Genomic DNA, 23,297 nt, shown 5'->3' with positions numbered 1-23,297 from the left:
AAGATCTGGGGTGAAATATCACCTCTAACACATGAATAAGACATTGTGAACATGGAAGAGCCAAGGACTTCCATCAGCTGCTGTTGGACAAGGGGCACAAATGGAGAACAGAACAGCATTCTCCTTCACCCCCCCACCGGAACTGACTCAAGGCTACCACAGAGAAAATTAAATACAACAATCTAAGATGCCGCAGCATTATAAATGATGAAGGCTTTCCTGATGGTATCGGGGTAGGATTGGCACATAAAAGGCAACTATAACTTGAATTATCGTACTCATCACCTCACACAGGTGAACATCCTCGATGGGTTATGAGAAGCCTGTACGTATGAATGGTCCCCGTACACACAGCTCAAGAAGAGCTTATCCACCTTATGGCAATGGAGCCTCAGGGTGGAATGCACTGGGTAAAGGGGGAATGGTGGAAACAGCCACACCTTGACTGGAGTGACTATTGATGTATTTACACAATTTATAAACATTCATCACGTTGCACACTTAACACATCAATACCACATATACAGATCTTATCTCAACTTTAAAAAACAAAATGCCAGGATCCTCATGAGTGGGTGGTGTGGACATTTTTAGCCCACAAGTTCTTCCAGGTCAGAATAATGACTATTCATAGATAAAAATCATTAAATTAGACTTACTATTATAATTAATGTCTAAAATTCAAGGCTTAAAAAAACATGAATTCGCTATTTTAAGATACTGCAAACCGGGGACCCATTCCTATATTTCACGCCATACCCAGGACACTTTGTTCCCTAACTAAAATAACTCAAATACATATTGGTCATACCTAAGGCATCAACATAAAAAGACATATCAAGTAGTACCACTAAGAAAGAATTTTTTTAAAAAAGATACAACTGTCAATTTAACATTGATATCATGAGGTGTTTTTTTTCCTCTAGAAAGTCACATATGTATGTGTGTGTATACATACACACACACATGCACACACACATTATATATATAGTAAAAATATAAAAAGTCAAACGAATAGGGCAAGACTTTGCAACAATAAAACAACAAAAGTCCTGGGACTAGAGGCATTCATTCTTTAGAGTCAATATTTGCTTCACAAATAATTGGAACAACACCAAACCGACCTTATTGCAGGCCATGTCCTTCCAACTTCAGTTATGTGAGAACTCTTATTTGAGACTCTCTGCTCTTCAAAAGTCCTACAGATACACGCATGCACACAGTGTTCTGCAGCTTTGTAATGGAATCTGCTGTGGCTTGACAATGGCTGGTAATGTACAGATGTAAAACCTTGTTTCATTATTAGGTGTATAATATTTTTCTCCATCCAATTTTACAACAATGTCATGATCCAGACTACTGGAAAAGGTGTGAACATTCTCTGCCAGCTAAACCCTGACTTCTGCTGAAGTGCTGCGGGTTAGTGTCTCTCTGCAGACAATGCAGTGTTCTGAATAAGGGTCTTGGCACCTCAGGCCATGGAAGAAACTTATCAGTGGTCAAAAATGGGAACAGTGTACAAGTACATGTAAAATATCAAATATGTAATTATAGAAAACATTTCACTACCTATGAGACTGTACAAAGACTTTATAGATTTTTGTTTTCTTATGCCTGATATTGTGTTCATAAGTCAAAGCAAAGGCGATGCACATGCATGTTGAGAGTGCGCTGGTAGACTCTTAGAAACCCAAGAACACTGTCCAGGAAAAAAACAAACAACACAATTTTTGCAACAGAAAGAAAGAAGGATTTCACACATTCTTTCAATGAACTTACTGCAAACTTGGATATATTCTTTATAAACAGCTTGAACTGTCAATGTTGCAATAGGTTGCATACTTAATATATTCTGACTTTATTTTATTCACAAAAGCATTTTTCTTACTTAATATTATTTATAAAATGTATAGTTTCTTCTAATAAATTTTATGTTCTAAACTTCACTAACATTTTGTGAAGAAGAAAATAGTTCATAACCTCTGCCGCTGACCTGGAAACCTCTATCAAGGGATGCCAGTAAGCACCAGCAAGGTAATGAGGAAGAATAAAGACTAAGTCTCAGTATGTGCTTATGTTAACTAACCTAAGTTGAACTGCCATCACTGTCTGAACAGTACAACCCCAGAAGTGTCATGGCTACATGCTCAGAAGCTTTGTCACTCATCACCTTTCCTCAGCTCACCTGACAGCCCAGTGACTGGACTATATAAATATGGAGTATGACCTGACAGCAATGCAAAACAGACCAACAAATCACAAAAGAGAAGCAGCTTGGGACTATCAATATGTGTTTGTGTGTGTGTGTGTGTGTGTGTGTGTGTGTGTGTGTGTGTGTGTGTGTGTGTGTATTCCAAGAGTTACTTCTAGTAACAATCTTTTAAGGTTTTTAATTCATTTTACCCTCTAACATCAACATCTCTGAACAACAAAAGTCATAATGTATTTTTTTTTAATATTCCTAGCAAAACTAGCTACACCCTTCAGCCTAGAAACTGGAGCATCAGCCCTGAATCTCTCTTCTCCTTTAAGGTTTCCCGCATACCATCTCCTCTCTTTCTCATAACTTAGAAACCTATTCCCTCAGGACTCCTCTTCCTACTCAGAAATGCTCTGGAGAATCATTTTTGCATCTCTTTCTCTATTCATAATTCACTAGTGTTTTCTTTCGTCTGGCTCTCCTCGAAGCTGATTCATATTTCTCAGATCCTCTCTTTCCTCTTGCACTAATGGCACATTATCCTGCCAAAGAAGATCCGAAGCTTTGCTCTTTATTTAACAGCTCTGCTAGTTTAAAGAACCTTTTGGAATGGGTGTAGCAACCCTCAGTGTCCCCTTCTGCCCTGCTTCTTTAGCCATCACTGATATGCATTCATCTGTAGAAGAGACAGGAAAAAGACTACGATGAAGACAACGACTGTTTGGACTGTATTTACACAAGCAGTAGCAAGGGCCAAGTAGTTCACATTTATAAAAAGTGAAAAGCCTAACATTTTAAAGAAGAATAGAATCAAATATACTGTGAGGAGAAGATAGGGTGGGGGCCATTGTAATAAAGCCTAGACAGGCGGTCTGCTATTCTGAATATACACCAAATTTAAGTTATTAAGAAAAGAGAGTAGTAGCCACTGGCTACATGTAAAGAACATACTATGTATCCGGGATTGTTCCATTTTAGATACACACACACACACAAAAAAAATCTACAAGGAATTTATAAGATAGCTCAAGAAAAGCACAGCTAAGAACCCAATTTATGGCATCAACTCTTAGGACACTTTTTAAGTATCAGCAGACTGAAAGGAGCTGGACTCCTCCTAAACAACCAGCATAGTGTAAAGCCAAGCAGAGAAAGTGCAGGACCCAAGTTACTGGTCAGAGGAATGAGACTAGAGTCCTATCTCTAGCCCTGGGGGAAGGCGGGTAGTGACTTCCTAAACTGCCTGGGAAGTCATTCATGATAGCTGCATAAGCCATGGTCCCTAAGGCCTAAAACCTTATAGGATTACTGCTTAGCAGGGGACTTCATGCAATATTGTCCCTTTCTGTAGGAGTCTATCTAAACAGGCTTGTCAATCACCTGCAAAGGAAAGCTGTCTGATGCAGAAACTTTGGAAAAGTATCAAACCTGTACAAAGCGCAGAAGGGCAGTTGTGCCTTTGGCCACTGTCTCCTGCCATCTTTTGGGAATGCTGCACCTTAGTCTGAAGTACACCTTCCTTAAATTTACATTATATTCTGTGGGTCTCCTCTGAATTCTTTCAATGGAGATGACAAGAACAGAGGGATGAAAGGGAGGCCAGAGCAAGATCCCTATAACATCAACTATTCTCACTTCTGAAAATCTTGAAAACAAAGATGAGTGCTGGCCTGGTGTCATCAAGAAGGAATTATAAAAATGATCTGGGCTCTACTGAGAAAGCAGCAAACCCACCAAAGGAAGAGAGATTTGCAAATTGAGCAGTGTGTAAGCAAACACAGAGTGGCCAGAGCATAAAGGGTAGAACACTTGTGAAGGGTACCCAGGACAGCAGCAAAAAAATGCACAAGAAAAAAAGAAAAAGAAAGAAAGAAAGAAAAGAAGAGAAGAGAAGAGAAAAAAAGAGAAGGTGAGAGAGTGGCAGGCAGCTTGGGTGAGAAACTGATGATCAGGAAAAAGAAACTAAATGTGGTAGAAGCAGGACAGGAGACGGGAGACACTGCAGAAAGAGTTATCAATTGCCATGAGCAGTCCATTCCACTTTCCTCTCTATGGTGTGATAAAGACCATAACCAAAAGCAACACCATGGCTTACGGATTTCAGTCCACCATGGAAGGAAGCCCAGACGGGACCCTAGAGTCAGCAGCATGCTGCTTGCTGGCTTCCTCAAATGGCTCACAGTCTTAAATAGGGTAGACCCTCCTGTCTAGGGATGGTACTGACCACGCTGGGATGGGCCTTCCCACACCAATTAGCAATTATGTTAAAATATCCCACAAATACGTCTACAGGCCAGGCAAATGGAGGGAATTCCTAAGTTGAAAGGCCCTCTTCCCAGGTGTATCTAGGTTTGTGTCAAGTTGATCACAATTACTGCGTGGTGTGACAGATGACACGCAGCAGGAAGGAAAGCACAATGGGGAAGAATAGGTTATGGGACTTATAGTCGTGAGTGAGGCAGCAGCAGTAAGACACAAAACACTGAAATAATGAAAAACCAGTCAGTTACGTTGAAGACATACCAAGAAAGGGGCACAGGGAAAGAGAAAGCGTCAAAGATGATTCAGTGTTTCTATCAGAAACGCAGAAAGACTGGTGACACATTTGATCACAACATCTAAAACACATAAAATCCCATCTGTTTGCACATCTTTGCCGGGCATCTGGCTTAATTCATGCATGCCAGATGAGGCCCTCCAGCATCTTTCAAGGGAAGATGCTGAGGTATGCTCTGCTAATAAAAAGCATAACCACATAAGGCCTAGAAAGCATTTTAAAAATAATGTCTCTTTTATGGGTGAAAACTGTATGGTATCTCATATTTGCCTGCAAACAAACCTCTGGGAAAGAGTGTGTTCTAGGCAATCCTAGCTCTAGTTAGCAGCTGAAGACTCATGGCGCATGTGTACAGGTAAGAAGGGAAACCCCCTCAGCACATTCATCCATTTAAATGAACCTAATGACGTACCCAGGTATACTTTTTAAAGAATAATGCTGTAAAACGTGAGAGTGACATTTGTAAGTAATTCTTACTAAAAAGGAAAAATTTGACATATTATAGCTATTTTTACATATAAATGCAAAAAGGCAAAAGCAACAAACTGATAGAAACCCTGCTTTGTTCAACATTGCCTTCCCATAAGGCTGTAAACTTTAACTAGAGCCAGAAAGAATTAATCAACAGGCAACCATTACTCCCATGCTAAGATTTTGCAAGACAAGGTTAGATCAGTAAGACATATGAACAGCACACACTGTGCTGCACCCAACCACACATGACACATCCCATGTACATTTTATTTTATTTCATCTCATGTACATTACTGCACTAGGGAAAACCGACAGCATTAGCAGCTGCTAATAAATCTCTAGATGTTAGATAAACTATTTTACCTTTTATAATTGCATTCCGATGTAAAATGTACAGACAACTGTGTTTATGAAAGTCTGGCATTAAAGTTCACTTTAAAGTTTGAATTTAGGATTTTTTTTAATAAAGTGTAAATGATGAGATACTGAGATAATCTGAACCATTTGTTTTGTGTCACTCCTTTTTGGATGTAGGCATTAATGCTAAACACACTGGATCCCAAGCACAGCAATTTTAACCATGAGAGGATCCAAAGCCTTATGCCTGATAGCTTTCCACCACTTGAAAAAGAGTGGTGAAGGAATTTACAGTCTTACTTTTAGTCTACTCAGCTTTGTTATGTGCCTGAAACCAAGTTGTGTTCACTAGCAATGAAGAACAAGAACTAAATCCCTTATTGTTTCATAGGCTTTTCGAATGAAGATGCATTGTATATATATGTGAAATCTTCAAAGAATAAAATATACAGGGACATGCTTCTACCAAAATGGAGCAAAAAAGATTTATTCAACCTGGAATTGGCATCCTAAAATAGTTATACATGGCTTCATATTTTGTAGTGGAATACTGAACATTTGCCCGCTATGCTCGGATGAGTTTTGGGATACAGTGTGCCTATAACTCCTTAGATGCCACAATTTGCAATTCTCTTAGCAGCTCTGTAAATCACTGTAATCACCATGAATATCTTCTAATAGAACATATAAATATAGCCTAGATGCTGTTTTGCATATAAAGCTCTGGCATATTTATAATAAACATTCATTTAATTAGTTTCAAAATCTAAAGGAAATCATTTGCTAAAGGCCTCACAGTGTTATTTGGAGAAGACAAATTACGGCTGAATCCCAGATCTGCCAGGTATCCTATGTTGCTGTGTGACACTGAGCCAGTCAGTTAACTACTCTTAACCTCAGTTCCCTCATCTGTCACATCGGACTCATGAAAACACCATTTCTTAGCCTAAGAGTTAAACGAACCAGTCTACAGAACAACCTCAGAGCCAAATGACACAAGGATGCCATGATGAATTGCCACCATCCATGACACTGCACCATCACAGCCATGATCCTTATCCAATACAAGATTCTGCGATCTCTGCTTCTACACAATTGTGGACGCACAGGCTTCTCAATGCTTCCCTTTGTAGTTTTAGACATGCAGTCTTTCACAGTCTCCATCAACGAAAGCAGCCATGTGAACTCTAAAGCACTAAAGGGAACTCTAAAATTTATACCAGTTCAAATTTGGGAAAGCGAGTAACTGCGTGCATACACAACGGCTTAGAGCGATTCCATAAACACACACGACACGTGCAAAGAGGCTTTCTTCTTTCTGTGACTTGACCAAGAAACATGTATGTGCATTATTCTCTGTTGTCTCAGTTGTATTCTACCGCTGTGAAGAGACACCAAGACCAAGGTAACTCTTATAGAGAAAGCATTTAACTGGAGGCGTGTTTACCGTTTTTGAGGGTTGGTTCCTTCATTATCATCACGGTGGGAATCATGGCAGCAAGCACAAGGCTGGAGAAGTAGCTTTGCATTCTGATCTGCAGGCAGCAGGCAGAGAACTTGGGCCTGGCATAGGCTTTTGAACCCTAAAAGCTCCCCCACCCCTTCCCAGTGCCACACCTCCTGCAAGGATTCACCTTCTAATCCTTGCAAACAGCTGGGGACTGCACATGTAAAAACATACGCCTCTGTGGGCATTCTCATTCAAAGCACCCCAACTCTTAAGCCTCTTGTTTGTCAGATAAGCAAAGCTCACTGCCTGCTGCCTTTGCTCCCATGAATCTCATGGCAAGGGAGGCCTTGTTTTCTAGATTCCTCCAATGTACAGACCGTAACTTGAACGTGATCTCTTCAGAAAGCACACCCTAATCACCTGGTATTTCACTTAATCTTGCCGTCTCTAGATATGCCCTTTCAGCTCTTTTAATGACCTCTCTTCATCTTCTCCATTACCCACCAATAAACCAGAGGTCCCATGACAGTACAAGGATTTCATTAGTGTGTAGATTAGTGTGTAGCTAATACTATCTATGTCTAACAAGGGTACTCAGGACAGTGGTGGCTAAATTTCTTTACTACAACACTTAAAGCCCTCTGAACTCAGAACAGAAGCTTTACTCAAATAATGTCTGAAAATCACGTATTAGTAACACAGTGTATCAGCATGCTTCAATGATGCTCTGAGTGGCCCTTGACAAGGATAATGGGCTGACTGAGAACCAGTTGTCTGGCTGCTGGAGCTGTGGAAGAGCAAAGCCCACCAGGCACGTGACCACGCTGAACACGGTCAGCCACACTAGCTGTCAAAGGGCTAGTGGTCAGTCGTAATTGTATGTATCTAAAACCAATTCAAAACCTTTCATCAGTGAATACTAGTTTACACCTACTGAAAAGGAATATATTTCTATTTGTGCTTGAGTTTAAACTATTGTTATTGCGTTTTAGATAAAGGCTATCAGCAGAATCATATGTAAATCATTATCATTAAATTTAAATGAGCACTTTTTCTTTTCTTTTCTTTTCCTTCGAGCTATATAGGTAATATAGAGAAACTTGTTACCAAAGGCCAAAATTGCAGTTATAAGAGAAATCTGTATATCTGCTTTGGATAGATTTCATTTCCAGTGAATATGGTATAGTTTCATTTCCTTAAAAATAATCTTTTAAAACGAAAAACCCCAAACACAGAAAATACATTTATTCAGCAATGCTTTGAAACGGAGCCAAGACCTTTCCTTGGCATGTGGGCTCACTGGAGTTTGGAGTCATCCTTGCTCCAAAACCACACCAATAAAGGGACATTTAGGATGTCCAGTTACAGCTCTTTTAAGATATGGTTTGAGGACTTGATGAATAATGTTCTTGCATTTAAAAACCGTGTTCTATCCAATATATTAAGAGCTGTTTTATCTGTCTTCTGCTCCCAGTCTCTTCTTCTAACCTACCCCGACTCCCAATCCACTCCTCAGTTTCTCTACAGAAAAGGGCAGGCCTACCATGAATATCAAACAGCCATGGCATATCCTTGCCTCTCCTGTTAAGATCAGCCACTTGCTCTCCCATTAAGCCAACCCAGTAGGAGGAAAGGGTCCTTGCTTACAGTAGTATGACCTCATAAGTTACCTAAAATGAAGCGGTTACAGGTTTATTCCACCTGAACAGGTTAGAGGACATCGCTGGACCTCTTTATAATGTCAACGTTGACTGGCTTTCCATGTGCACAAGAAACAAGCCTAAGGAGCAGCAGGGGATCAGCCAGGAGGGACGCTCTGCATGAAACACATGACAGGTGAGAGGGATGCTCCTGAGCAGAGAGAAGGCTTGGAAATCAGAGCGACACACACACTCCGCCTCATCTGAAGGGGCACTGTCTTCTCCTGCATCTATCCAGGATTTCTGAGATTTCTCATATTTGATGGGTCTTGAAAGATGAGATTTCCCAAATAAAACAAAATTAAAGTACTATAAAAAGAGGTACTGAATAAAATACATGCTTTATATAATCCAATCTGTTTGCATTTGTCATCCTCAAAATATGCACGCGAAATGAAACTGGACAGAGACTCAAATAAACACACTGCAAGGAACAAATATCACATGCCATACAAGGTTTGGATCAGACTGAAGATGTTGTCAATTTAGCTCCATCCCTTCATCTAAAGTATCAAACACATCCTCTGCGCAGCATCAGTCAGTGTCTCTCACCCTTGTCAAACTGTTGGCAACTCAGAAGGATTAAACAAACAACTTTCCCAAGCTCAACATTCAAGCTTCAATGATAAAAAAAAAATCATTATTGAATCATCATTATTATCAACCAAATGTGATGTAACCACAAAACACAACACAGAGGAAGTAACTGCACAGATTTTTCTTTAAACTTGTTAAGGATGACCATTAAATTCCACTTTCCTCTGGCAGCAGTGATTTACTTGATAGCTAAAAATGCATGAAAATAAACCATGCACTCTATCTTCTTTCCTCTGTGCCTCCTTATTTATGATGCCGTAACTCTGCGACCTGTGAGCAACGGTCCTGAATATCGTGGATGGCAGCAAAGTCAACACTAGCCAATAAATGCAGGCCTTATCAGAGAATAACAAAGTTACCAGTGAGCCTTAGGTTCCGGGAGAACAACATATAAATCTGCTGAAAGTCATCAGATAGGAATGTCCATGTCTTAACTATTTAAGATGGCTAATGTGTATGTTAAATAGATAGCTGGATAAGTCAGCATGTATAATTCATTCTAATGCCATTAACTGGATGTTCAAGTTATTATGTTGAATATGTCTTCTTAGAAGTAGGACCTTTAAATAATATTAGAGGCAAAACAGACCAAGAGGAATTTTCAAAACCAAGTGAATAATCTAACCATATTTATTCTAAATACGTAGCAGAGGAAAAAAACTAAACTTAAATTATTTGTCCTACCTGTATTATAGCAAAAATCTGTAAACAAATATGTATCCTGGATCAACTTATTTCCCTAGAGAATCATTTTCTGTAGATTAATATATTTTTGTAAAAGTTTCTCCAAAATAAAATTATTCTTTAAATGATTCATGTGTGCTTGAACATTATATAAAATCTTTTAAAACCCACAAGAAAATTGAAGATCTTGTCTAAATAAGAACTTCTGTATAGTTTATTATTCAGCATAGAATGAGCATCACTTTTCAAATCAGGGTATCTTCATCCACAGAAAAATTAATCATAATTCTACTTGTTAAATGTGAACATGTGACTATAGTATTTAAAACAGAGCATCATTTAAATTCATTTCAAAGAAAATGAAGTATAAAGACAAGAACCTTAAAAATAAATGTATAGGATCAAAACGCTAAAAACAAATCAAAGCAAGTAAAATAAAAGGTACATTTTCAGTAATGTATAGTTATTGGTATTTTGGTAAAATGCAGATAAATATTGCCAATAAAAATTTACATCTAAATTGCCTATTCTCCCGAGCAAATCTTGTTAGCGGCATGAGGCTTGCTGTAAAAAATGTCTTGTGTGCAAAATGAACTGCTCATAACTTCATTTTTTTGTTACTGTTGAGACTTCACTTTTCCTCATTCAAAATAACATTTCTTCTCAACAGGTAAACTATATGAACTCCTAGGCAGTCCCAAAGTCTTACACATCTTACTGAACACTAATTTAAAATTCCTAGTAATTTCACAATGGTAGTGATTTTTAGAAGCTATATATCAAAATTCACTAATTGACCCAAGAAATAATTTCTTTCCCTAAGTGTAAGGGAAATGTTCTTGGAAACCACAGAGAAAAAAAAATTCACTTCAAATTACAAGAGGGTGTAAGAAACAGTGCTGGTTACGACAAAAGCAAAACTCCTCTCAGCCCTCATGGATGATGAGATTTCTGTGCAAAGATTTCATACTGAAGACAGGATACCAAGAGGCTGAAATTATATTTTAAACTTTAATGGGCTAGAGAAGAATCCTTTTGAAATACCTTTGGCAACTTGAAATACCTTAGGCAAAGTAGGCAGATTTGTTTACAAATACCCTTTAATAATTTCACAGCTTTCTGCTACAGCCTCTGGCCCTAAGATTGCAAGCATGAACTGTGGCTGGAAGGTCTCTGTCAGCTTTCCTATGCAGAGATAATGGTAGAAAGGAGGTGACTTAGATACTTGCCATTTAAAACCATAATCCAAGGAATGCTGATTAAGCCAGTAATCCCAGAAAATAACAGGTTGAAGCGCGAGGACTGATGCAAGTTCAAAGCTGGTATGGAATGTAGAGTGAGTTTCAGGCCACTCTTTTAAAAAGAGGGATAGATAGATAGATAGATAGATAGATAGATAGATAGATATACAGACAGACAGAGAGACAGACAGACAGACAAATAACCAAAGAAAAACAAAGAATAGTAATATGCCCATCCCTGAGCCCATCACAGTAGTCAGGGATGACATTCAGCTATACCTAGAAGAATTTACCACCTCAGGAACCAGAGCTAAATCACAATGCTTGGTATTTTCTACCAAAATTAAATGGCAGGAGGGATAAAGAACCAGCTCTTCCTCACAAAATCAGTAGTCATTACCAAACAGTAAGAGAGTACACCCCGTCCAGGAGGGGAACCCTGGGCCAGCACAAATAATACCTTTTTCCATCACAGGGTTAAGAACAAGAATATTTGTTGACATTTGCTAATCTGGAGTTAGATTATCCTGCTGACAAACCTGAATCAGGACAAGTGTTCATTGAGGAACCTTTCTCACAAGTGTCTTGAATCACTGACTCTAGGGGAAGGCAATCCAAGTGTCGTGCAGACGTGAGCATCTCTGTGGGAGTGTCTCCTGCCAGTGTGTAGGTGGTCTCAATTCAACTCAGCGGAAACCTTTACTGATCGCAGCTGTAGACAACATGTTGAGTACATCTTTGAAAAAGGCTACCACACAGGACTACCACAGTGAAACGCTCTTAAATCTTGACCCAGAGAAAGCATGAAATTAAACAAATAAACAAACAAATCTGCTGGAACTTCTTTTGCTACTGATTAAGAGGCTTATTCTATTATGGTCAGATTAAAATACATAGACTTATTTTAATTTTTCTAAATTGGTTGAGAGTCTTTTGTGTCCCTACATGTGATATATTTAGAGGAATTTACACAAACTGCTGAGAAGAGTAATTATTCTGTAGCCATTTGTAGGTGCACTCTGGTCCATTGTGTCATTTAACACTATTGTTTTGTTGGGTTTTTTTTTTTTTTTTTGGTTTGGTTAGGTTTCTATTAATTTTTGTCCACACAACCTAAACTGGTGAAAGCAGGGAGTCGAACTCACATACTTCAACTGTGTTGCATTTTCTGTGGCATACTGCCTCCTAGTGTTTGTTTTAGGAAACTGAGTGCACTTGCGTTTTGTACCTATGCTTAGGATTGCAATAGTGTCTACCTGGTCGCTGAGTCATTGATCAGAATGAAGTGACTTATATCTTTTCTAATGAGTTTGGCGAGAAGTAATGCCTGCTTGTTTTCAGTACAGTTTATGTAAATGTATTAAGGCATTTATAAATCTGTTTGTATTACAAATACTTTTAAATATGCTACATTTTCACTCTCTTTTCTTTCTTGCCTTCTCACCTCTCTATGCTCACAAACAGTTCATTTCTTTCCAATAAACCTTTTCCAAAAAAAAAAATTGCTAAGATGCATGCTGCCCCTGGTTACATGCATGCATAAATTTTCACATGCACGGAACACTAACAAATTCATAGAGACTTATGCCTTAGTGTTTTTGTTTTAGAAAAGGTGAATAAACTAAACAGAATGCTTTTGTATCTTATTTCCTAATAAACAACCTCACTGATAATCCATAGTACCATTATATATGGTACTATTAAGTAACATGTAGGCATTTACATTGCTTTCCAATATTCTGTCTTTATTAAGAAGCCACAGTGAATGTCCACATCTGTACACATGTGTCTATATGCAACATGAAGATACATGTTTTTCTTTTTCCCATATATTGATTCATATTTCAATTAAGTCAGAAAAATCATACCATCTGGTACTATAGAATTAAAGACTGGTTTTCATGTTAAAAGAAGTCCAAGAAGAGAGTATATTCATTTGCATCTGCCAACAGCTATCCAATGAGCCTGTGTCATGTGCTGCCAGAAATAGTCACTTATTCTCCCATGTCTATCAATATAATAAAAAAAAATAACATCTCATGTGGCATTAACTTGCAATTGCACAATTACGGTGAATTTATTATCCTTTCCTATCTTTGGAGTTCATTTGAATCACATATTCTCTTAACTGCCTATGTGTATCCTCTGTGTGAACGTGTGTATGCACATGAGGTATTTGCATGTATTCAGGTAGATATGTGCCTCTGCATGTAGAGGCTAGAGGTCAATATCTGGTGTCTTCACACCTCTCTCTCTCTCTCTCTCTCTCTCTCTCTCTCTCTCTCTCTCTCTCTCTCTCTCTCTCTCCCCCCCCCCCGTCTGATGTTTTGAGACAGGGTGCCTGACTGAACCTGGACGCCCCTGATTCAGCATCCCTGGCCAGCAAGCTCCGGGGATCTCCCAGCCTCCTTAGCACTGGGGTTGTCGACATGGCTGCTGTCCATGGTTTCTACATGAACTCTGGGGATTCAATGCCCTAATGCTTGCACAGCAGGTACTGTACTTAATGAGGTATTGTCGTAAAGGCCCCCACACTTCTTACCTAATAGCTATTTATACATGATTTTTATACTAGTACTGCTTATATCTTGTGTCATTCCAGATCTTGAGGCAGGAAGTCAACATGCCCTCAATCCAGATCTTGAGGCAAGAAGAACACATTCAATATGGGCCACACCTTCTGTAAGATGTCTATATAAGGACAACCGAAAGAGGAAGGTTATCTTTGCCAGCTTGCCCTCACCTTGCCAGTACATCCATTCCTTCATGGGCACTGGAGCTTCTACTTTGGGATTCCAACATATACAGGAGATCAGCTGAGGCTTCCAGCCCTAAGGGACCAAGTAACTACTAGATTCTTGGACTTACAATTCTCAGCTAGTGATTCTTGGATTAGTTGGACTACAAATGTGTGTGTGTGTGTGTGTGTGTGTGTGTGTGTTTGTGAGAGAGAGAGAGAGAGAGAGAGAGAGAGAGAGAGAGAGAGAGAGAGAGAGAGAGACCCTGACTAATACAGTAGGGCAATCATGCCATGGCACCTACATGCACATCAGAAGGCAACTGTAGGAACTGGTTTTCTCCTTCAGCCATGTGATTCTCAGGGACAGAACTAAGGTCATCAGGCTTGGCAGCAAGCACCCTTATCCTCTGTGAAAGATCTCTCAAGACCTTTTCTGGTTTTTCAAATTTGTAATTAAAACATAGTTATTGTTTTCCCCTCCCTCTCCTTCTATCCTGCCCATGTCCGTCCTCCCCTTCTTCCAAAGTGGATGGCCTCCTTTTCTTTAACCATTGCTATACATCCATATAAAGGCTGTTCAGGGCTGCCTGCCAGTGTATGTTTCTACAGATGACAGCTGTGTATCAGACAGCCATCCCACGAAATACTAACTACTTTGGGATAGCAACTGCAGGTGGAATTGATCAGGTCTCATTTAGGCAGCCACGTAGAGATTTTGTGAGTACCATTTCCCTGCCCTAGCTAGAAAGAATAATTTCATAGAAGGATTTTGGCCCTCTGGCTCTTAAAAATGCCCACCCCTTCTTCTGAAAATTTACGTATTCCTGGATTTCTGAAATGGTGTCCTTCTGCTTCAAAAAGGCGCTTCATTGGTGATGGGTGAAATCTACAATTATCTCTGGGTATAATGTTAAGCACTTATAATATGGTTAGGACCTACAGATGCTTAGTACAGTGCAGGTAGTAAGTTCTTCTCTAAGATCCACGATGCTACATATAGTTGGCTAATAGAGGAATTGAAACAAGGGAAGTAGGAAGGACACGGAAGGGAGTGCTGGGGTGGATCTAGCTAGGGAAGTAGTTGACTATCGGTGATATGAAGAGAAAAGTAAAAAAGCAAGAAGGGGATTTAGTTGGGTCAGAAGGACAACATACGAAGAGACAAAGGGAAGAGAGATTAAAAAAAAACATTAAGATGCTTGATAAAGGCATACAGAATCATTATTCTGTATTTACCTAAAATTACATGTGCACATGCTTATATTGACATAATATAGATCTAAATGGAGCCACATTGCCCTGGATGATAATCTGACCCCGCCCACAAGAGGCACAGACTATCTAACAGCCCCAGTGCCAGGCACGAGAAACCTCCTCTCAAGATGTTGGTCAGGGAAGTCTGAGAGACTCCTCAAACAATATAAACTATTACTGTTACCCTTGGTTCTCTCCCTGATGGTAAAGGTAAGTTCCTATTACGGAAGAAACTGAAGAAATTTGGACACAGAACTCAGAATATTTGAGCTGAAGCTGACCAGAACACCTCCTCCCTGGGACTAGTTTTCACAGTACAGGAAGGTGATATGCAAGCTCTGGTTGAGAAATCAGTCAACAGTCCTACTTAGCTGTTATGCCTATGAACCACCACAGTGACCAGCATGACAAGATGTCCCTAAAGGTCCAGTAGTGGCATTCATATCTTAGCAGTAGCCAGCAGCTGTTTAATTGGAACTTTACTGATTTTTATCTGATCAATTATATCTGTTTATTTAAATGACTGTTTCCTGTCCCCCATTTTCAAAAAAACATTTCCTACATTTTATTTCTGTCAGCCTATGAATTGTATCTATTTGGTGTCATGTTATATCTGGTCTTATAATTATCTGTAATCTTTTGAATGCCAAATGTCATTCATGAGGCTAGACATTTAAAGTTAACCTATTATAACTTTATGATTTCCTAATTTTTAATTCTGCTTTGAATGTCTTGAGCTATGCTAAGTCATTAAGTTAGTTTCCTATAACGCTAACAAAGCATCTACGTTTCTAGTTTTTACTTAAACCTGCCACCCAGTTGATGCTGAGATTCAGATTCTTCTTAGTAGTTTCATTTTGGGTAGGGTTAGAGGAGGACACAGCCCCCTCTCTCTCTCCCTCCTCCCCCTCTATGGATATGTGTGTGTGTGTGTGTGTGTGTGTGTGTGTGTGTGTGTGTGTGTGTCCCTCCTTCTCTCCCTCCTTCTCTCTCCCTCCCCCTCCTGTACATCAGGATGTAACTGTTAGCTACTGTGCCAGTACCATGTATGCCAGTACGTTCCCCACTATGATGAAAATGGACTACAACTCTAAAACTGTAAGCAAGGCCTCAATTAAATGGGAAACTCTTAGGAGTTTCCTTGGTCGATGTCTTCACAGCAAGAGTATTGACTAAGACAGTTTCCTCAGTAAATTACTGTAAATAAGACATATATCTATCTAATCTATCTATCAACGTATACAGTCAACAAATTCATTTTTAGAAACACACACACACACACACACACACACACACACACACACACACACACACACATATTGAGAGGTGGTGGGACGTGCCTTTAATCCAGCATTCAGGAAGGCACAGGCAGGTGACTTCTGCAAGTTTGAGCTTGGCCTGATCTACAGAGTGAATTGAAGAACAGCCATGACTATGTAGAGAAACCCTGTCTCAACAAACAAACAAACAAACAAAATAAAAAAACAGACAAAAAGAAACATCTATCCTTAAAGTTTTATTCCTCTCTCTCTCTCTCTCTCTCTCTCTCTCTCTCTCTCTCTCTCTCTCTGTGTGTGTGTGTGTGTGTGTGTGTGTGTGTGTGTGTGTTTTCAAAGAAAAAGGAAAAAGGCCATGAGTGGGAGTGGGATGGGAGGAGCTGGAAGGAGAGAGGGACAAAATGATGTACATACAGTGTATATGTAACAAAATTTATTTTGATCCAGCTACATTGTGCTGGCAAGATGGTTCTGTGGGGAGGGTATTTGCCACTATTCCTGACAGTCTAAGTTTGATCCCAGAAACCCACATAGTGGAAGGAGTATATACCGAGTCATTCAAGCTGTCCTCTGACCTCCACCTGTACTGCCACGTAAATAAATAAATTGGCTGAGTCAGGGTCACATTTTTATGCAGTAAATGTCTCAAGAGCCAGCTAAAACCATTTGCAGTAGCATAGTAAAATGCTCACAGAGACCTGACTGTGGTTTCATGCACTGCATGAACCAGTGTACTGTGTAAGGCAGTATACAGCAAACACAAAGTGTTTTCATCAGAGAATAGCCAGGGTGCTAAGCAGACTCTTCCACACAGGCCATCTCTATTACCCATGCAAGGAGAGGAAATGCATGTTTGGCTAAGAACAGTCATTCCAAACAGAATTTGCTCAGGTTGTTGCGATTCGGAGCTATTCTTTTGCTCAAATGTGGCAGACAAGTCTGTGGTTGTGGGTTGCTTCTAATAATCTCTGACTTAAAATATTTTATTACCATTTCATTGTATTTCTACCTCTCTTCATAAAATAGACTTCTTAATCCCAGGGGATTACTTACGTCACTATTATAAAATACTGTTTTTATAACCTGTCTGGGTTATTGTTTTGTTTTGTTGTGGTTTATAGGCTTTTCTGGTCTTCCAAACAAGTCCCCAAACAAGACCATCCAAAGGCAAACGTGAAGAGCCCTTTATAATTCAACAGGCAAGCGAGGGCACTACTGTGGGCAGTATCAGTCAGGATTCCTAACTCTGGTATGTAATAGCTGCTACCTTCCATGCAGCATAATAAAATAAAGAACACTACATCTCACTGGTGTTTTCTTTGTTTGTTTTCTTCTTATTTTGAAACATCACTTTTGATTTCCTTACAACTCATTATCAGAGATGGCATTTCTGCCTGCAGCAGTTTTCTAATGGGCGCCTGATCTGTGTGTGTATCCACATAGGTCTCCATCCCCAAAGTCTCTCACAGGGGATTATTTGCTGTGTTGGGGCCCATTTGCTCATGGGTGGAGCCTTCTTTTCCTGCTTCTCAAACTCCCTTCAAGCATCCTCACCAATTCACTGGTAAAGTCTCATGTGCTGTGTAAATCTTTATGGACTGATTCCAGAGACAACCAGACTGCAAATCTCTTCAAGGAAAGGATCTTGTCTTTCTGCATGTATAATCCCAGATCTGTAAGACGCATAGCTTGTTTATTTCGTGACTTTGAATGATCACTCATTCGCAGCATAATGTTGGACAAGAGGCTTAAGGACTGCACTGGCAGGCTCCTAAGGATATATCCTTTTCTTGAAACATTTTGCTTGCTTGTTTAAATCAAGAAGATAAATTCTCTCAGAATTCAGCTTCTTTAATTAAGAACTTAATGCTGATAATGAATGCCTCCCACACTCTTCATGGGAAGCTCACCCTTAGTAAAAAGTATTGGAAACAAGGATCTTCTAATTAAAGCCAACCTAAGTCACTCTTTGATCTGAGAATTAAAACAATAAATATTAAGAAGTACCCAAAAAACAATAACAATGGGCATTTCTACCCAGCTTCTTAAATCTATCATGCTATGAAAAAATAATCAGCTCTGTGCTTTCTCTGTTTCAAGTATTTTATTTCATGCAGCACTAGAGTTTCTCGTATTCCAAGACAATATTCACAAAAAAGTTATTGGTTACTATATATGTTAAAGAGAACCAAGCTTTGACCATCAGATAGTAAATAAAATCTGCCACTTAAACACCAAATTTTATATGCAGATGGGGTGAAGAAATTATTCAGAAAAAGAAAGAGAACATTTCAACTATAGCATTGCAAATATTATTTTCTCTGGTATAAGCGACAGATAAGAACTGGTGTTCCATGGAATTTTGTTGAGCTATAATCTAAACCAACCAAGACCATTATCTTAGCAGCTAGTTAAAAGCTGTACTTAAAATCATAATTATAACATAAAGTGATATCCTCCTAAAATCTGAACCACTAGTTCTTTTTTTTATTTTTAAAATATATTTTATTAACTTATTCATATTACATCTCAATCGTTATCCCATCCTGATAGATGCATTTCACGTGAAGGTAATTTCATTAACTCAAATTTGTCTTTTTTTCTTTGTTGATTATAATTTCGGTGTCAAAACTAAGTAAACACTGACTGATCCTTAGTTAGCAAATGTTAATGACCATGTTTCTTTTTTAATTTCATTTCCATCTTTAGATATTCATCAGTTTTTTTAAATTTTGTATTAATTTATTCTTGTTACATCTCAATGGTTATCCCATCCCTTGTATCCGTTCTTAAAGTATACTAGAATAGTACTATTTAATGAATAAATAACTCGACAAACAAATCTGTTAGAAATATGGATTTGTGATCTCTACTCCATATCCGCTGTGTCCAAAATGCTATGCTAGGACAACATGGTAGATTTGAGACACTTACTACATTTCCAAAAGTGGAAATGGAGTCTTCAAACCTTGATATGTTAAATCTCATAAGGAAGTGGTCATCTCATTGTTAAGAATGACTAGAAAACATTGCAGCATGCTTTAGTGTCTACTGCTGTTGCAATGCCCTCTGAAATATAACTCATATAACAAAAACAGCACACTTAGGCATACAAGCCAGGATTTTAGTGAATTCACCAAATTGCACAACTATCATTACATTAACTCAAGAACATTTCATCACCATGAGAGTAACGTGGATAAGTTCTGCGTCCCCACCCCACAGTATTAAGCATGCGTGAATGTATTTCTTACTGCTGTAGATTCGACAGCTTGGGGCATTTAATTTCAGTTGAATTGTACGACAGTTGGCTTTTGTACCTGAACCCCTCACTTAGATCACTGCGTTCGAGGTTCATCAAGGTTGTTACATACTAGTGCCTCATTCTTTGGTGTAATTAAACAATATGCCTATGGACGTTAATGTGAACACGTACTTTCATTTCTCCTGTGCTTGAATCTAGGAGTAGAAGTGTGGCAAGTGATGACTCAGTTAGAGGAAGCTTCAAGTGGCTTTCAAAAGTTATTCCTCTATTGGCATTCCTGTCACCAGTGTATCTGAACTGTGACTTCTCCACAGTCTCCCAACTCTTGTTCTCAACAGAATTTAGTGGGTGTGACAGGCATCTCACTGTCATTCAGACTTCTATGATGGTGAGCATCTTTTCATCTGTGTGTACATGTTGGTCATTTGCATATTTTTCATAGAAAATGTCTATTCAGATTTTTTGGTCTGTTTTTTTTTTAATTGGATCCCTCCTTCTTTCATTACTCAGCTGTAAGAGTTCTTCATATGCTCTAGGCAAATGTCCATCTGTGGTAGTTTGCTCATATTTGAATATGTGGTCCCGAGTTGGTAGAACTGCTTTGGAAGGATTACTAAGTATGCCCTGGTTGGAGGAGGTGTATCACTGGGGGTAGGTACTGAGGTCTTAAAAGCCCACGCCATTCCCAGTTAGCGTTCTCTGTCTCTCTCTCTGTCTCTGGTTCCTGTTTCAAGGTATGAGCTCCTAACTATCTACTGCTGCTCCAGTGCCATGTCTACCGCCTACTGCAATGTTCTCTGTGATAATGGTCATGAACTTACGTTCTGAAACTCTAAGTCCAACATAAACTCTTTCTTCTCTAAGTTGCCTGTGTCATGGTGCCTTTATAGCAACAGAAAAGTAACTAAGACACTGTCTCACTCATATACAAAGTTAGCAAGTAATTCCTCCTGTATGTGGGATATCTTTTTACTTTCTTAATAGTAACCTTTGAAACACACACCGTTTTTAAAAATGTATGTTCCTTTTAAATATTTTTTTTTAATTTTTGAGACTTTTCTATATACATGAGTATACTATATTTATATGCTGAGTGTTTGGTACTTAGTACATATGTGTAATTATGTTTAGGCTGACCACTTGGGACTGTATAATCTACCAGGGAACTTGTTTCTGGAGAAAACTGATACTTGTTCCCTCAGTGGCCATTAATTGCTTATTTTCTCATTATATGTAGGAGATGCATGTCACGGTACGCATGGGAAGGTCAGAGTACAACTCTGTGGAGTCAGTTCTTTCTTAATATCCTCTTTTTTTCCCTGAATATGCAAATAAAAAATCAGCTTTCTAATAATATATTTATTCCTTTAAAAAGGTCAGCTTTTAATTTCCTTATATAATGCTAAGTATACTTCTTATTAAGACATTAGCTCTTGGCCTATGGATTTACATGGTTTAAGTTTTATTGGATTAGTATAATATTACAGAACTATGGCATAGACCATGATTTGGTAGCAATTAAATTAAGTGTGAAATATTATTTGGAATAGGTGGCTTAATGAAAACAGTAATGATTCTGGACACCATGTCATTTCCTGGGATAAGTCACTACTTCCACTGCACTGATAGTCAGAAACACAAAGATACACAAAAGCAAGGAATGACACACACAGAGAAGCAGACAGATGTGGTGACAGATGACTTGAGGCAGGTATGCATGATTGAAAAGGGGTAAGTACCAGAGAACTAACTCCATGGGATAGTCCACCACACACACTATGCAGCACCAAGTTCTAATGCAACGAACTCAGGGACTGAGGCTTCAGGAAGTGCCGAGCTGTGCACATCTGAGCTAAGAAGATGCATGGCTACCAGCCCACCTCCTCCCATGGCTGAAGGCACCAACTGAGAGAGAGGGGACTGGGTGTGTGGCAGCTCCCAGGGAGGTTCCTCTGAGATATACCCAGACTGATATCCCAAGGCTCCTCTGATGACCCTTGCCAGTAAATCCTGAGAGAAAGATGCACCTGGACAGAAGAAGCTTGGGTGTCTAGACACCCTTGGAGAGTCTCAGAATGGAGAGAGGTCAAGCTACTGGGATCTAATATAATGGCCATTGCTGCAGCTGTTTCCATGGAAATGCATCCTTATAAGTATGGACTTATATATGGGCTCATTCCCATGGTAACAGCTGTGGCAATGGCCCAAGGGCAGCACAGTGTCTACCAGAGTGGGCTTAGATTCAATATGTAACAGTAAAGAGAAAATGGCCATGAATTTGAGAGGAAACAGTCTTGAGAATGGTTGAAGGGAGAAAAAAATGGAAGAAATAATATATCTATATTTTAATTCTTTACATTGAAAACAAACAAAGAAAAGAAAGCATGCACAGGGCCTGCATAGGTTTAAGCCAGATGGGGTCCCAACACTGAAAGAGGAAAGTAGGCATGAGCTCCCATCCCTAATCATGACACTATCTCCAACTGGCATCTGCCCACACAGGAAAACTAAGCTTTTGTCAATGGAGTCTCACTGCATATGTTAACCACTCTCAAATACATTCCCACACCCAGCAGTAGATGGCTACCACAAAACAAACTCGATCCTTATGTAGACTTCTTGTCTCATATTGTTTTGCTTTGACTTTTTTTTTTTTTTTAGTGATTGGTCTGAGGTTTAAATAGTGTTGGGTGTTAACCATACTTTAGATTTATATTTACCTGCCTAAATATTAATTTTAATCACCAGATTAAATTAAATCTATAAAATTCTCAGATAAGCAGGAACTTCTTTTGAAAATATTCATCAAGACCTCATTAGGTAAAACTTCCTTAGGTAAAATGAACATTTTTAAAAAGGAAAATTCATTTTTTAAAGTATCTAAAAGTTTTCAATATTCCTTAGCCTTTTCCTTGGGTCTTTAAAGTAAATTTCATAAATATTATGAACTAAATCTTTAAGGAGCAGAAGAAAAAACAAATTTTTAAAATAGACTTCTCTCTAAAATGTAGTTAGGAGCTATGTAATGGAGCCTTGGGCATGGCATAGATACCTTATCGTAAGATGTGCCAGTGAAACAAATTCCACACGTTTCGGCCATAGTTTAACAGCCCTACTTCCAACCTTAGATCTGTTCTCACAGGCTTGACAATCACAAGTGTTACAAAGCTGCTGGGCATGAGAAATTTGCAGCAACAGAGACGGCCATCGGAAGCGCTTACCAACGAGCTGGTATTCCAGACTATGAAACTCTCTCCACTCCATACTCTTTCTCACCCACACTCCCCGAACCCCCTCATATTAACTCTACTACGTTCCTTTCATTTGGAAGAACAGCAATGTGGAAGGGAAGGCTACACACACATTCAGCTCTTTATTAAACCAGCAGAGCCCTGCTGTAGGTTTTGGACTTTTTGAAACTTACTTTATTTGGAGTTCTTTAATGGTTACACCTCCCTTCCAACCCACCTACCCTAGATGGGTAAGAAAAGAGGTTAATAG

At 39.0% G+C, this 23,297-nt stretch overlaps 1 protein-coding gene across 5 annotated transcripts in view; it reads right to left on the bottom strand.

Moving 5' to 3' along the window:
• TPK1 (thiamin pyrophosphokinase 1) overlaps positions 1–23,297 on the bottom strand; it is a 321,490-nt gene that overhangs the window by 243,193 nt on the left and 55,000 nt on the right. The gene's annotated exons all lie outside the window — the stretch shown is intronic.

The sequence above is a fragment of the Acomys minous genome (assembly GCF_964271855.1).
Source record: "Acomys minous genome assembly, chromosome: 6".
In the NCBI taxonomy this organism is placed as follows: domain Eukaryota; kingdom Metazoa; phylum Chordata; class Mammalia; order Rodentia; family Muridae; genus Acomys; species Acomys minous.
This window is presented reverse-complemented; position numbering and strand designations above follow the sequence as displayed.